Source organism: Pinus tabuliformis, chromosome J (genome assembly GCF_031772625.1).
Source record: "Pinus tabuliformis cultivar Carrire ecotype Pingquan chromosome J, CPIR1, whole genome shotgun sequence".
Taxonomy (NCBI): Eukaryota; Viridiplantae; Streptophyta; class Pinopsida; order Pinales; family Pinaceae; genus Pinus; species Pinus tabuliformis.
This window is the reverse complement of record NC_142295.1, coordinates 1,532,186,948-1,532,204,639: the sequence shown is the minus strand read 5'-3', so window position 1 is coordinate 1,532,204,639 and position 17,692 is coordinate 1,532,186,948.

Sequence of the window (17,692 nt, the reverse complement as noted above, 5' to 3'; positions counted from 1 at the left end):
AAACCACTTTCTTCGGGTAGGTAACCTCCGTACTTCTGGGCCACCTGAAAATGAATATCGACTGCTGCATTGAGGATCCCACAGACCGACGGTGGGCTCGCGACAACAGCCAAAGGTGGTCCCGAAGCAGTTATAGATGCGGGTGTAAAGTTCTTTGAAGTATGCCCTTAAGTGTTTTGGAAGGGATTTTCATATATTTCCTGTGTATTTCAGTATTTGTGTTGCCCACGGTTTTTAGGCCAAAAATATTATAATTGGGGTTCCGATAGTTCAGTAGACCTGAACAAAGCCGATTGCGATTACGATGGTGACGTGGCAGGTGGGGCCTCCTATTTGGTACTATCCCTCCAATAAAATCTCTCTGTAAACAATAAAGTCCGTTGGATGCACATTATTATTAAAAAGGGCCTCTGTTACAATTTTTTAATGTGCAATAGTCTTCTATGAGTATTTTCGGTCCTTTCTGTTGAATCAACGTGTCCCTGAAGTGTTGGTGAACACGAAGAGGCAGAGGAAGCCGAAAATTTGGGAAGCCGAAGGACAAGCTAGCGTAGAGGAAATCGAAAAGTTGGGAAGCCGAAGGACCAGCCTGTGCAGAGGAAGCCAAAGCGATGAAGAAGAGGGAATCCAAAGGAAAAGCCAGCACAGAGGAAGCTGAAGAGCCAGCAAAATGCAGAAACCAACAGTCAGAGGCATCAGGAACATATAAAACAGGAAAAGCAAGGAAAGGGTTTCGGTGTGTGAATAATCAGAGCAAAAGAAAGTCGAAGTTTAGGCAGAGGCAGGAGAAGCAGGAGAACAGGAGTGAAGCATAAGCTCCGCAGGCTTGGGAGCAAAGAACTACAGCAAAATAGTTTATAACAGTTGATCATAAAGGGTTGGAGCCCGCGGGGTTGGAGCCTCAAAACTGAAAGGATTGGAATCCTTGGGAGTTGGTGCTCCTAAGTCCAGGACTGTTGCCTTGGAAAAACAAAGTTGGTGCTCTGGAGGTTGGAGCCTCACAAAAGTCCAAGTTGGTGCTTGGCAAATGATTGCAACCATTTATATATTGTATCTATTTCATTGCACTGTTTGTGTTAATAAAGGCATTTATTCTAGCCATCTATTTCTGTGTTCCATATATAAATGTTTTGGTGATAAAAAGAACAATTAAAAAGAAATACTAATTCACCACCCCCCCCCCTCAGTATTTCCAACAATTGGTATCAGAGCGGGCTTCTTCATATTAGCCTAACAGCTTGAAGAAGGATTCATAGTCATGATGAGAAATCACGAAGCGTCAGGAAAACCTCCTCTGTTCGACGACACCAACTTTGGTTTCTGGAAAAAGAGAATGACCTACTACTTAATGTCCCTTAGACCTGAAGTCTGGCATTCAGTTCTAAATGAGTACCCAATTCCTTCCACTCTTCCAACAAATCAAGACAAGAGGAAAGCCTACATTGCAAATGCAAAAGCCTTGAACTCCATCACTAGTGGAATCACTAATTCCGAGTTTACAAAAGTCATGAATTGTAACTCTGCCAAAGAAATGTGGGATAAGCTAATTGGCTTATACGATGGGGACTCAAAAGTCAAGAAGGCAAAGCTTCAAACTCATAGAAGGCAATTTGAAAGTCTGAAAATGGAAGATGAAGAAGATATTGCATCATACTTTCTCTGAGTAGCTGAAGTGGTCAACTCTCTTAAAGGATTGGACGAAAACATTGAAGAAAGTACCATTGTTCAAAAGGTCTTAAGATCTCTTCCAGATAGATTTGACTCCAAAATAAGTGCCATAGAAGAAATAAAGGATCTAGATACTCTCAAGATGGATGAACTCCATGGAATCCTCACTGCCTATGAAATGAGAAAAGGTGGCCCAAGCTCCAAAGATGCAGCATTCAAGGCTTCAAAATCAAAGAAGGGGAAAGAAAGGAATGACAGTAGTGATGACTCCGATGTGGAATCTGAATTGGCGCAATTTGTACGAAAGCTGAAGAAAGGATCTAAGCTAAAAGGTAAGTACCCTCTTATCTGTTTCAAATGTGGAAAAATAGGTCATTATGCTACAAAATGTCCTCATAAGCATGATAGTGATGATGAAGGAAATTCTAAAAGAATGGCATACAAAAAGAAAGGGAACAATAAGAAGAACCTCTTCTCTAAGCAAGATGAGTCTGATGAAGATGAATTTGTAGTCATCAAAAAGAAATTAGATGAAGAAAGTGACCATGCTGAAAGCCAAGAAACATTATTCATGGCATTCACAAATGATGATGACTCAGGGCTAGAAGGAAATGTAGATGAACTATTAATAAGTGCCATTGAAGAAAATGAGAAATTACGGAATAAAATCATCTCTCTCAAGGTAGAAAATGAGGAAACAAAAAGAAGGGAAGATCTCTTGGAAACAAAGCTAAAAGAAAAAGAAGAAACTTGTGAAGAACATGAAGCCGAAATAGTATCTCTGAGGAAGGAATTGGAGCAAGTTAAAAAGGGTTGGAAAAGCTCTCAAATACTTGAGACTATCCTAAAAAGTCAAAAACCTCCACATAAAAAATTTGGAATAGGTTTTAAAGGAGAATCATCAAGCACTAAGAATAGTGTGAAAATATATGTGATGCACTTTCCAACAACCCAAAAGAAGAAAGAGTATCTCATCAAAGGCGCATCCCAGATCCAAAGAATGAAGAGAGAATCACTCCAAAGAAGAATGTGGATTCGAATCATGGATATTACAACAGATACAAACCAGTATTCCATCAAAGGCCCATCTCAAATCCAAAGAATGAAGCGGGAGTAATTCCAAGGAAGGAAGTTGATTCAAACCGTGGCTACTACAACAGGTACAAAACTATCTTTCTTGGACATTGTTTCCATTGTAAAAACTTTGGTCATCAAGCCAAACATTGCATGGCTCGCAAGAATGAAACACCAAAACTAAAGGATCAAGTAATCAAACCATATGGCCCCAAAAGGTAGGGACAAATCAAGACCTACAATTCGTTTGATCCCTTGACCAAATTTGATCTGATTTGCTCATTCTGCTACAATAATGGACACTATGAACAAGATTTCCCACTCAAAAGAGGAAAAGCAAGTAGTGAGAATCCCAACACAGATAAATGTGGCCTGGCTCTATATGCTCAAAATAATGAAAATCATTGGTTTGTGGATAGTGGGTGCTCCAGACACATGACAAGGGACAAAAGAAAGTTTGTCTCATTGAGCAAAAAGGAAGGAAATGTATCCTTTGGAAGTGGATCTGCCAGAATTGCTAGAAAAGGAACTGTTACTCTTATCAATGGAAAAGGAAAAGCCCAAAATGCTCTGCTAGTAAACGGGCTCAAACACAACCTCATGTGTTAGCCAAATCCGTGATCAAGGACATAATGTTGTCTTTAGCACCAAAGATTGTGAAATAAGGAACTCTTCCTCAGGGGAACTTGTGGCGAAAGGGGTTAGAACACTAGACAACATTTACATTCTGAACAAGATTCAAGAAGGTAAATGCTACTTAAGTCAAACAGATGAAAGTTGGTTGTCGCACAAGCGACTTGGACATACAAGCTTCGAGAACTTGATAAATATTAGCAAGATTAAAGCTGTACGAGACATTCCAAAGTTATTCAAACCAAAACAAGGAATATGTGATCCATGTCAACATGGAAAACAAACTAGAACCAGCCACAAGACCAAGGAGTTCTCTACATCAAAGCCTTTGGAGATCATCCATGCTGATTTATGTGGACCAACAAGAAATCAGGGACTCCAAGGAGAAAGGTACTTTGTTTTATTTGTTTATGACTATACTAGAATGATGTGGATATATTTTATAGAATATAAATTTGAAGCACTTGAGTGTTTTAAGAATCTTAAAGATCTTGTAGAAAATGAAAAGGACTCAAAGATTAAGTGCCTCAGAACAGATAGAGGGGGAGAATTCACATCAAAAGAATTTAACGAATTATACAAAATACACGGAATTAAAAGAGAATTCTCTGCTGCCAGAACACCCCAACAAAATGGGGCAGTTGAAAGAAGAAACCGAACAGTTCAAGAAATGGCAAGAATAATGTTATTAGCAGAAAATTTGCAGCCAAAATTCTGGAGAGAAGAAGACGGGACAACTGTCTATACCTTGAATCGAACTCAATTAAGACCAAATTATGAAAAAACTCCTTATGAACTATGGAAAGGAAGACCTGCTTTAGTAAAGTACTTCAAGATCTTTGGAAGAAAGTGCTTCATAAAAATCAATGATGGCTCACCAGGAAAGTTTGATTCTCGGGTTGATGAAGGGATCTTCCTTGGATACTCTACACGAAGCAAAGCCTACAAGTGCTACAATAATCGACTAAGGAAAATAGTGGAAAGCATTGATGTAAATATTGATGAAGACCTTCTAGAAAAAGAAATTGAAGAACACGAAGTTGATCCTCTCATTGAAGAAGAAGAACCTGAAAAAGAAGAAATAGATCAGGAAGAAGAAGAAGAGGAAAAAGAACCACCTCATACCCCTTCAAAGATGAAGTTTCTCCAGAAATATCATCCAGAAGAGCAGATTATTGGCAATAGAGATGAAGGGATGCAAACTCGAAGAAGGATGATAAGTACACCAAAGAAAAACGATATTGCTCTTCTATCCATGATAGAACCAGAAACATATACTCAAGCAAGGATCCTCATTGGGTAAAAGCCATGGAAGAAGAAATGTCCCAAATTGAGAAGAATGAGACATGGGAGCTGGTACCTCGTCCAAAGGACAAAAACATTATAGGAACCAAGTGGGTATTCAAAAACAAAATGAATGAAGATGGACAAATCATCAGAAACAAGGCAAGGCTTGTTTGCAAAGGCTATTCACAAATTGAAGGAATTGACTTTGAAGAAACATTTGCACCAGTAGCTCGTATGGAAGCTATCAGGATGTTCTTGGCATTTTCTTGCTCAAAAGGATTCAAAATCTATCAAATGGACGTAAAATCAGCATTTATGAATGGGGAACTCAAGGAAGAAGTCTACATGGAGTAACTAGAAGGGTTTGATCTAACAAAAGGAAAAGACTTAGTCTGTAAGTTGAAAAGGCATTATATGGGTTGAAACAAGCTTCCAGAGCTTGGTATGCAAGATTGGATCACTATCTACAACAACAAGGCTTCAAGAAGGGAGTGGCAGGAAGTAATCTCTAGATAAAGATGGATGAAGGTAAGTTACTAGTCACACTTGTTTATGTTGATAATATGATTTTTGCTAGCAATAATGATGAGATGAGCCATCAATTCTCTCAAAACATGTCAAAAGAGTTTGAGATGTCGATGATAGGAAAGTTATCTCACTTCCTTGGACTACAAGTATCTCAAACCAGAGCAGTATTGTTTATATCTCAAGCCAAATATCTTAAAGACATGCTTAAAAGATATGGAATGGAAGACTGTGCACCCATGAGCACACCTATGACCACAAATTGCAAATTGAGAAAAAATGATGACTCCCCTCCAGTAGATGCAACTCATTACAGGTCAATAATTGGAGCCCTTCTGTACTTAATTGCTACGAGACCCGACATAATGCAGGCAGTAGGAATGGTGGGAAGATTTCAATCTGCTCCTAAACAATCCCATTTGTTAGCTGTAAAAAGAATTCTCAGATATCTAAAAGGAACTCCTGATTTTGGTCTTTGGTACCCTAAGAGCTCAACACTAATTGTAACTGCATACACTGATGCTGATTGGGCTGGAAGTGTAGATGATAAAAAAAGTACTAGTGGAAATGCATTCTTCCTGGGAGACTATTTAGTATCTTGGCTCAGCAAAAAACAGACATCCATATCATTATCCACAGCCGAAGTCGAGTATATAGCTGCAGCAGACTGTTGTACTCAAATACTATGGATGAAGGAAGCTCTAAAATATGTCAACATAGGTACAGATCAACCAATTACCATCTATTGTGATAACACAAGTGCTATCAGTCTCAGCAAAAATCCAGTGATGCACTCAAAGACCAAACATATACCAATCAAGTATCATTTCCTTTGTGAACAAGTAGATGAAAAAAACATCATCTTGGAATATATCAATACTAAGGAGCACATAGTTGATATTTTCACAAAACCTCTTCCTCGAGAAGCATTTGAACATCTTCATCAAAAGATGGGGGTTATCTCTTTAGCATCACTCAAGTTCATTCATAAAGATGTTGCAGGATATGGTGAGTAATTCTACAGGGGGAGTCCGTATTTGCCATTGATGTCAAAGGGGGAGAGAAGAAGAATATTGCCATCAATAACAAAGGGGGAGATTATTGACAAAGATTGTCATTGATGTCAATATGGCAATATTCTAGGAGCCAGAGGAAGCCAAGTAGAGCTATCGGAGCTACAAGAGGAGCAATATATATATGTCATACATATATGCCTAAGAAGAACCTATCGGAGGAGCAAAACAGAGCTATCAGAGCTCAGGAGGAGCCATATCGGGAGCAAGGTATGCCAAAGAATACACTATCGGGAGCAATATATGCCACAAAAGAGTTAAAGGAGGCGGAAGAGTTAAAAGAGGCTGAAAACACACACACACACACACACACACACACACACACATATATATATATATAGATATATGCAATATCACTATCGGAGGCGGAAAATAGTGTATATTTCAGAATACACTATCGGAGGCAGAAAATATATATATATATATATATATATATGCAATATCACTATCGGAGGCGGAAAAGAGTGCATATTTTGGAATACACTATCGGAGGTGGCAAATACATATATATCAGCGGATCGGCGTCGGCGATGCCATGAGGCAAGGGAAAGACCCCCGGGGCCATGCGACATGCGATTGCGATGATCGGCGATCGCAATATCGCATCGCCGCGATGCAAAGGAGCAGGGCCAATAACACATGCTACTGCCGATTGCGATTACACAGGTGGACCCAATGGGTTTTATAAACCCGACTTTATAAATTTTAAGTTCCGCGCATAAAGGGTTTTTCTGTGTATTGGTGGGTTTCGGTGTAAAAACCGAAATACAAAGGAAAAGCCCCGAAGCGATAAAGACTGGACCCGAAAGGATTTTTAGAAGCAGCCCTATAGTACTTAAGTTCTGTAAGCGGGATTTCGGGCGGGCCTTAGGCGGTAAATGGTATTGGGCTGGCTCTGCCCGATCCCATACAATGGGCGACGCATGGTTGGCAGAGGAAAGAGGGAAACCGCTTTCTTCGGGCAGGTAACCTCCATACTTCTCGGCCACTCGAAAATGAATATTGACCGTTGGATTGAGGATCCTGCAGATCGACAACGGGCTCGCGATAGCGAACAAAGGCGGACCCAAAGCAATTATAGATGCAGGTGTAAAGTTCTTTGAAGTCCGCCCTTAAGCGTTTTGGTCAGGATTTTCATATATTTCCTGTGTATTTCAGTATTTGTGTTGCCAGGGGTTTTTAGGCCAAAAGGCTTATAATTAGGGTTCCGATAGTTCAGTAGACCAGAACAAAGCCGATTGCGATTGCGATGGTGACGTGGCAGGTGGGGCCTCCTTGTTGGTACTATCCCTCCAATAAAATCTCTTCGTAAATAATAAAGTCCGCTAGATGCACATTATTATTAAAAAGGGCCTCTGTTACAGTTTTTTTATGTGCAATAGTCTTCTCTGAGTATTTTCGGTCCTCATTGTTGAATCAACGTGTCCCTGAAGTGTTGGTGAACATGAAGAGACAGAGGAAGCCGAAAAGCTGGGAAGCCGAAGGACAAGCCAGCGCAGAGGAAACCGAAAAGTTGGGAAGCCGAAGGACCAGCCAACACAGAGGAAGCCAAAGCGATGAAGAAGAGGGAAGGCAAAGAACACGCCAACACAGAGGAAGCTGAAGCAAGCGTTGAGGAAGCCGAAGAGCCAGCAGAACGTGTAAACCAACAGTCAGAGGCATCAGGAACATATAAAACAGGAAAAACAAGGAAAGGTTTTCGGTGTGTGAATAATCAGAGCAAGAGAAAGCCGAAGTTTAGGCAGAGGCAGGAGAAGCAGGAGAACAGAAGTGAAGCATAAGCTCAGTAGGCTTGGGAGTAGAGAACTATAGCAAAACAGTTTATAACAGTTGATCATAAAGGGTTGGAGCCCGCGGGGTTGGAGCCTCAAAACTGAGAGGATTGGAATCCTTGGGAGTTGGTGCTCCTAAGTCCAGGATTGTTGCCTTGGAAAAATAAAGCTGGTTCTTTGGAGGTTGGAGCCTCACAAGAGTCCAAGTTGGTGCTTGGAAACTGATTGCAACCATTTATATATCGTATCTATTTCGTTGCATTGTTTGTGTTAATAAAAGCATTTATTCCAACTATCTATTTCTGTGTTCCATATATAAATGTTTTGGTGATAAAAATAACAATTAAAAAGAAATACTGATTCAACCTCCCCCCCCCCCCTCTCAGTATTTCCAACATCATTCCCATTTCATTCAACTCCTTTTGATATCTTTGCATATGCACAACTCTTTTTATCATTCTCATTCCCTCATTCCTATTTCATTCTTTGATATTTTTGCATGCAAACAACTCTTTATTAAAAAAAAATAATAACATTCTTGAACAATGACAAGCAATCTAACAATAGGAGGGTAAAAGACAATACTTTGGCTACCATATGAAACAAGGAAGCAAATCTCATCCTCAAATAAGAGCAAGCAAATAAATGCGCTATAGTTTTAACTTTTCTATAAATTCTTTTGTTCCCTTTAAATGGGCGGAAATACAAATTCTATGCCAAATAGGAGTAATGAGATGCCCTCTTCTTTGTATTATGCAATGAGAATCCAATCAAGGTTTCATATGCCCCTCATTATCATTTAAAACAAGCTTTGTCATTCGATTAAAAGAGATATGTTTATCCATGAGATAAACCATATCAGAAATATAACAGATAATACGACTGGAATCAAAATCCTGGACTCGATAAACCATATCAGAAATATAACAGATAATACGACTGGAATCAAAATCCTGGACTCAAGCAAATAATGCTAACAAATTTCAAGCAAGAGAATTGTCGCTGACCCCATCCGTATGACACAATGCTTTTCAGAGCTCTTTGTGTTTGCATGTCAATAAAATAGATATGAATGAGTGCATCACACACAAATGATTACCTACAACCAAAAGTATCATTTCTAAATACCCAGAGGCATTTCCAAGCCTTTTGGATTGATATGAGAAGCACCGAGCTGCGAGGAATCCTTAAACAAGTGAAAAAAACTAAATTTCCCAGAATTCACAGAAATTTGTTGAGCCAATAGACCTTATCATCCGAACATTTTCCCTTCTAGAGTACTCTGAGATTCTAGTGTTGTACAGCTCGAAATTGTTGCATTGGGTTTTTTTCCAAAATGAAAGTATTCGTAATTTGTTGAAATTTGGTGAGCAACGATATCTTGACCTTGATACGTGTTTGCTGCATTTTGGGAAAAATACCAAGAGCATCTTCACTTTTCTCATGCATACCATATCCTGCTATCATTGTATTCCATGAAACAACATGGGTTTGTTCTCTTGAAATGCAAAGAATGTTGTTCCACAGAGTCTTCATCCTTTGCTACTGCTTCCTCTTGTCCAAAGGAACCAAAGAAGATTGATGGTGAGGCACAAGGGACCTCAGATCTGCAAACCCAGGATGTTGCTCCAGCTCCAAATGTCGAACTCTCTCCTGGAATTCTTGTATTAAGTCTTCTTGATCTTGCAGTTTCTACCTAATGCGCTCTTCCCCTACTTCCACAATGATTATTTTCTTTTTATGCTTGTCCAGCTGGGTATCATCCTAAGCATTTGTTTTCTTGTTGGTTTTAGTTCTTTTTCATAATTGTGCTTCCAATCCCTTCAAAATGTCTCCATTCTCCCCATCGCTTGTGCTAGAATTTATCATCCTAAGCATTTGTTTTCTTGTTGGTTTTAGTTCTTTTTCATAATTGTGCTTCCAATCCCTTCAAAATGTCTCCATTCTCCCCATCTCTTGTGCTAGAATTTGTTGACTACTGTCACAAAGGAACTCACAACATCTAATTGAATAAAAAATGTGGCCTTGGTGATTTTCCTTTTCGCTTGATCCAAAGTAAATAATTTGAGTATTAGCCCAGAATTCTTCTATCGTATCAGAATGTGAAAAACAAGTATACCCATACAAGATCTAATGGAAGCAGCTATTTAGACTTTGTAAACACCTGAAGGACCAGCCCAAGGGAGAGTAGTCCTAGGCTAGATTGTATTGTCTAAGAAAACATCCCTCTGAAAAACTCCACAAGGGAATATGCCTAAAGTTAGGAATTTCTTGAATCTTGTGAACAAGATGGCTTGAGGTCGACATCCAAATTGCAACCAGTCCTATATTCCATGCTCCTAAAGTCAAGCTTTCAGGTTCTCACAGCAAATCCCCACTAAAAATGTTCCAAATCCAACCTTCCAACTGGAAAAGAAAAGAGCAAAATTGTAAGTCTCTGATCTCTCCTACTAAACCAGAATTGAAACTTCCAAATGTCCATCAAAAGGTGAAGAAAAATCCTACACGCTTTGCGCCATCCCATCTGGATATTTTACCAGGGATAATAAAGAGTGTCTCACGCTTTGCGCCATCCCATCTGGACATTTTACCAGGGATAATAAAGAGTGTCTCAGCCACCCTTATGTCCTATGCAAATCAAATCCTTGTTGTACTTGAATTTCCACTTGTTAGCATTGTTATTGTGATCATTCAACAAGAAGAGTGGGTAAAAATCTTGGGGCATTGTCCCACCCACCTTTCCAAATTTGACCAAAAGGAAAGGAGCAGGCCTTATTGGCTATCACATCTATTGGTTGATTGAAATTTGAGTCCTCTAGAGAGCCAAATATGGGCATGGTTATTTAAAGTATCTCCAACTAACGAGGAATATGATGTTTCTTGTTTTCCCCCCTCCTCCCACCTGCTGCCTCAACAAGTGAAAAGTTATGGTTATGGTAGGCTTCCATTTTTTGGACAACTCAACATCTTACACATAGCACTTCTTGATTTGAAGTAGTTGTATGAGACACCTTAGTTGCACCATTCTTTTCTTTGTAAAGTAACTGGGAGCTTCAAATTTCTAATGGACTTGAGTGTATACGCTACAACCATTCAGATATAACTTTGTATAACTATTTTGTATAATGCTTAAGGTTCCTTTGTTTAGTCTATGATAATGGCCCTATGTGTGTACGCTACAACCATTCAGATGTAACTGTGTATAACTATTTTCTTATGTTACATTTACTAAGTATTAAAGCCATGTTTACCTCTAAAAGATATAGGGTTTGAGTTTTCTAATGAAAAATAAATTTGGGATTTCTTAGTATTTATATTTTTATTAATTTTTCATCAAGATTTCTTAATTTTTAATGTTTATTTATTTACATAAAGCCATTTTTCATTACATGAGACAAGAAACGTGTGAGATTTATTTCTTCATTATTGAAATACATTTCAGTTTCTTTGTCTTTACATATAAACCACTCTTCATTATTTTCACTTTGAACTAGTGTACAAAGTGGATCCATTTAACAAATTTGTGTGGACAACTTTCTTTCTTCTTGGTAGAGTATTTGGATTTTTCTTTATGTATGTGCATAATTCTTTCCAAAGGCAATTTGTTCGTGGAATTGGCTTGCTTCTCCCTCCCTAAGTATTGAATGGGGTTGGGTAGAGAAGCATTGTCAAATGGTAGGGGATAGTCATGGTGGTTATTGCCTTGGTCAATAGCAAGCTTCGTAGATGCTTGGCCATCTATAGAGGTTTCTTGATTTTGGGTAATTAACTTACTCTAAAATGAAATAAGACATTCAATGTGTTCTATGTAATATAGATATAAACAAAACATCTAAAGAAAAGTAACCAATTAAACCTTTCAACCTTTTCGGCTTATTTGCTTATATCAAACATTTGTGGAGGGTTTCAACCAATTAACATTTCATTGAGTATGTATTTACAAATCAGTGATTTTGGGATCAAACCCACAAAGTAATTCTAGTTCTATGCCTGCTTTTCAAATTCCTTCAAGCTTTTAAAAGTAAAACCAATGAATTATCAATATAATTTTATCATAATAAAAAAAAATTAGAAGCACTTTAGCCAGCTCAAATTGCTCATCCGTTAACTAACATCTCTTCTAGAGAAATTCAACAATTCCAATTTAATAATCCTAACAACCTCCCTTTGTACCTTTTGGGACAATTGCTAGTTAATAATCTCAATTGTATTTTATAAACATTAGTGTACGTGCAAGTTCCCTCCAATTAACACACGTAAACTTTGCTCCAATTAACACACGTAAACTTTGCGCGAGTGCTGCGTCAATCCAATTAGCACAAGTTGACTTGTAAAGGATGTGTTCATCAATCTTGTTATACAATTTCACGCAACATGTATGTCCTTTTGTTTATTCAGCACCTTGGACTTTCAAATGTCTTTTTGTCATTCCACTTCAAGGGGAAGCCGTTTTTCCATGAAAATTAAATTGCCCATACTAATATAAATATTTCATATTACAGATTTAAAATTTCCTAAAACTCTAATCCAGATTATATATTAAAAATACTTTTGAGAGCATTAAAAAAAATAATCTCACCCCAATCCACGAAAATAACAAGTTGATTACAAATTCAAGCGTAAAAATGAAAACAAATAATATTTAGACTTCGCGAGAAGATACTACTACATTTCCCATTTCCGAGACGCGATGAATGATAGGCTATTTTTGCGTGGCGTTGGCCATGACAACGCTTTAACTGTAATTTATTGGTCGGCGTTGGGAAGTGACATGCACTATTAAGGCCCTGAGTTGACACCGAGGCCAGCGAGTACCCATAACTATTCATGAACACTTAGAGAGGCGAAAAACGGAAGTTGAACCGAGTTAGATGAGAGCGCAGGATCGGCGCACTCACACGAAAGCTGGGCACCCACTTATGCGATGAAGGTGACTTGGTGATGCCTTGGGCGGAGTATAGCGGAGGTCGTCGGAGCACACCTACCCATAATGGAGAGCATGTTAGAAGGGGCGTGCACATCATACTTATAGTGGTGGCCGATTCGGTGGACTGGTGCCCACGAGCATGCCCGCACCAAGGTGGGGTACCCGGGCGCCAAGACATGGCGGGCAAGGCAAGCGAGCGACAACAACAAGTGATGCAAGTGAGCGACATCGATGAGTGAGGTAAGTGAGGGGTGTAACGGGTGAGCGAGGGGAAGCACACTACGTAACGTAAACAACAAGGCAATGCCTCGCCATGCCCACCCACAAGGAGCGCCCGACTGCCCACTGGTAGGTCAGCGTAGCGAGCGCCTGCTCACGAAGGCGCGCTCACCTGCCCAGTGGCACGTCGAGCGCCCGACTGCCCACCAGTGGGTCATCTTAGGGCGCGCCCACCCGCGAAGGGGCGCCCACCTACCCAGCGACAGGTTGGCCTGGGCGTTCAACAATTTGATAAGTCGGCTCAACATGAACGAAGGGGCGTCGACCATTGATCAAGAAGCGTATAAATAGGAGGGTATTCGACCAAGGAACCAAGCAAGCCAAGGGAATTCGAAAAAGAAAAAGCATGCAAAACATTTAAGCAATTTACGATATCGCAAAAACTGAATTTCACACTAAGGAAGAAAAAGGGAACAACATGGGGCGATAGGCAGAATAAACCTTGCGATAGGCAGAATAAACCTCGCCCTGCGAGCCTAAAGAACCAGGTCAAGCTAGTCTTTTTTTTCTGGGCAGAAAATTTGGTGTTTCTAGCAGGTCGTATTGTTTGGGCAGAGGCTGCACAACCTGGGCAAGAGTGATGACAGGTTGCACGACTTGGGTAAAACTGGGTGGACGAGTTGTTTCTGCAACCAGGCAACTACCACACACTTGTAAATTGTACATTACACTTGTAAAATATTATTGCAGAAGTTTGATATAATATTTGGGGCAAACTGTTGGGAGTTGCCCCCTCCCCTTTATAACTATTTTGTGTACGATATCACATTGTTGTTTTATATATGTTATGGATATCACATAAATGAAGTTAATATAATTATGTTGCACATATAATTGAAGAAACACTTAAAGATAAAAACTAAGTGTTGGTGGTAGGCATAGTCCAAGTGGAATAGCCAAGAAAGGTGAAAACTCATTGGTGTCACACAACGCTCACAAGTGGACTTAAAGTCACCACAGTATGGGGCCGTGACAGTTGGTATCATAGCCTTGGTTTAGGTAGGACCGAAATGATTTGAAGTATTTGAGTTTGGCAAGGGAAAGACAACGAACTTAGGGCCGAAGTTGAACGCATAGAAGCATTGAAGTTTGGTTTGAGCAGAGGCACACCAAGGGGTCGAGTCAAGCTGAAAGAAGTGTTACTGCAGGTTGTAAAACTTGTTGGGCATGTTCATGGTAGAGTTAAGGGCTCTTCAAAAACTTATAGAGATGATGGATTTTTGGAAGGTTAAAGGGAAACAATGCTATGAAGAACTTTTGTAGGAGTGGGAGCACTTGAACTACATCAAGGATGGAATAGTGGATTTGCGGAGGGCCTTGAACACTTTCCATGGGAAGTCTGCCGAACTTGAAGAACTTGATGAAGAACTGCGACAAGGCAACCGTAGACTCTAAGAACTCATGGTTGAATGAGTTCGCATAAGGGAGGAACAAGCCAAGTTGCAGGGCAAAGTCAAGGAACTTGAGGAAGGGATCAAGAGGGACTTTCTTGATTGCAAAGAAGATTTCATTGTCATTCAAGAGCATGAGATTGATCACATTCATCATATTGGATCTTGGTTGCGGGCGATGGAAAATGATGCAACGATTGCAATGCTCCAAGTTGAAAGAGATGATGAGTGCCAAGTAGGTGTGATTAAGAAGCATGCGATGGAGGATGAAATTGATGTAACGAAGTCCATTCAAGCTGAACCAGGTTCAAATTGTTTACCTATGCCAAAATGGGAAGTAGCATACCTCAAGAGGACGGTCAGATCGATACATGGGAAGAGAGATAGTTCGAATGAGGAAAAGATGAAGAAGATCATAGAGGTAAGACGCAAGACAAGACCTGTACAGAAAGCAGGTGCATTGAGGTTGTGTTTTCTACAGGTGACCATGTGTGGAAGGAAGTTTACTACATTGGTTGATATGTGAGCTACAAACAGTTTCCTTAGCAAGAAGGTAGCAAAATATTTGAAGTTGAAAGCTGAAATGGAAAGGGAATTAAGTGCTTTCAAATCTATTAACTCAAGCATGAAGGCTATAATAGGTATTCTAAGTGATACACATGTGAAGGTTGGCACATGGTTTGGAAAGTTATATCTAAGGATGATTGAGATGGATGATCATGTTATGGTCTTGGGGCAAGACTTCTTAGTATCAGCATAAATGATATTGATGGTGGACTAGGACATACTTTTGATTATAGCTGATAGGAAGACCATGACCATGTTGATGACAAGGAAGAGTCGTTTGGGGTATCGTACACGGCTTGCTTCGATGAATTTGTATGAGAAAGACCTGAACATGAAGCATGAACATGTGGAACAACAAGAGGTTGAAAGTTTGACTCAAATAATGAAAGAGAAGTTGATGGACTTCGTTGCACGAGCCATGAAGGAAAAGAAGGATGGAGGTGGAGGAGTGGCTCCTCCCATCGCAAACAAGAAAGATGTGACTTCTACCGTAAGTCTTCACCAAGGAAGTGTTGAAGAGAGAGGAGGCCCGAGTGCTTCTTCTAAGGCAAGAAAAGGAAGTGAGTATGTAGGTATAGATCCAAAAGGCATAGTTGAGTATTACAGATATGCTATGGAAATCTATGACTTTCAATTGACTAAGGAAAGAATTGAGAAGATTTGATATATGAAGGAAGAGGTTTTTGTTGTGCATAATTACTTGAGGACACTGCATCAGTCAGACACATGGTTGGCCGAGAGTCAGGAAGGCAACTTCCTGACCCTTTCCATGCACTAGACCTTTAGAGATGGGTGAGTGCAGTGCCTTGATGAGAAGGTGTTGCAACACCATGTCAAAGGGGCCTTAGGAGTAGAGGCCTTGTAGAAGAAGTGATTCTTGGATGGATGTGGTTGTTGCTCTAAAACCAGGGGCAACACATGGATGATAACATTAATGGGAAAATTATCGCATATGTGATGGAGATTTCTTCATGAACCTAGATATGGCATGATGCATAAAGAAGGGAAGGGTTCTCGATTAAAGTTGAAATTTTGACAAAGTGTTGGAGAAAAAACTGATGAAGGCACAACCATGTGCATTCTCATGAGTTAAGTGTGATAGCTGGATTAGCTACCAAACTAGTTTGAGTTATGAGGGCTAGTAGTGTACCGAGATGTGTTGGTAAAGAGTTGGAGTATGGTAGCATCAGTTCACATAAGGATGACTTGCGACAGGTTGGCATGATAGAAGTTGCAACGTTACATTGCAGTTGAGTTGGAGGAAACATCCTTCCATGTGATGGGGTAGCGTAGAGATTTGTAACAAGTGTAGATGATGACCATGGATTGAGAAATATGACCCATATAGAGGAAGGAGAGAGCTCATGCAACATGGACAATTGATGTTGGAGTTGGTGACACTTTGCGACAATTCGACTTGGCAATGTAGTTTTCTGAGATGGTATTTTCGAGGGCGGAAACCTTTTAAAAGTGGGGGATGACATTAGGGCCCTGAGTTGGCACCAAAGCCAATGGGTGCCCATGACCGCCCACGAACATGTAGAGATGCGAAAACCTAAAGTTGAACCAAGTTGGGAAAGAGTGCATGATGGGCACGCCTGCATGAAGGCAGGGCACCCACCTATACAACGAGGGAAACTTGGTGATGACTTGGGCAGAGAGTTCCTGCCCACATGACATTGTGATATAGCAGAGGGTGTAGGAGGAAGAGAACCCACGAATAGCGAGTGCAGTAGGAGGAGTGTGCCTACCCATAATGCATATTGTGTTGTAAGGGGCACGCACATCACATTTATAGTAGTGCTGAGACATGGCAGGGAAGGGAAGCGAGCGACAACAACAAGTGATATGAGTGAGTGGAAGTGACAAGCCAGGCAAGTGAGGGGTGTGATGGATGAGCGAGGTGTAGCACTCGACATAACGTAAACAAAAAGGGAGCACCCAGGTGAGAGGAATGCTTGCCAACAAGGGGCGCCCGACTGCCCACTGGTAAATCGGTCCAGGGCGCACCCGCCCGCGAAGGGGTGCCCACCTACATAGTGGCAGGTTGAACGAGACGTTTAACAATTTTATAAGTCGACTCAACATCAACGAAGGGGCGTCGACCACTGATCAAGAAGCGTATAAATAGGAGGGTCATTTGACCAAGGAACCAAACAAGCCAAGGGGACTCGACCAAGAAAAATTCCATAGGTAGGGCGTTTAAGCAATCTCCGACATTGCATAAACTAAATTTCACACTAAAGCAAAAAAATTGTAAAATTTTTTGTTTTCCCACCACCAGTTTTCAGTTTCTCCTTATTTCTCCCATATAGTTAAATGCCCTTTCCCATAACCATACATTCAACAAGCTGGAAAAAAAAAAAAAAAAAAAAAAAAAAAAATTGCTGAAAACACAAATTCTGGAAATTTTATAGAATGCTGGAAATTGCAGAAATAAAAATCAGCAGTAATAAACAACCATTAAAACACATTTAAACACTGAGATTTTGGTCA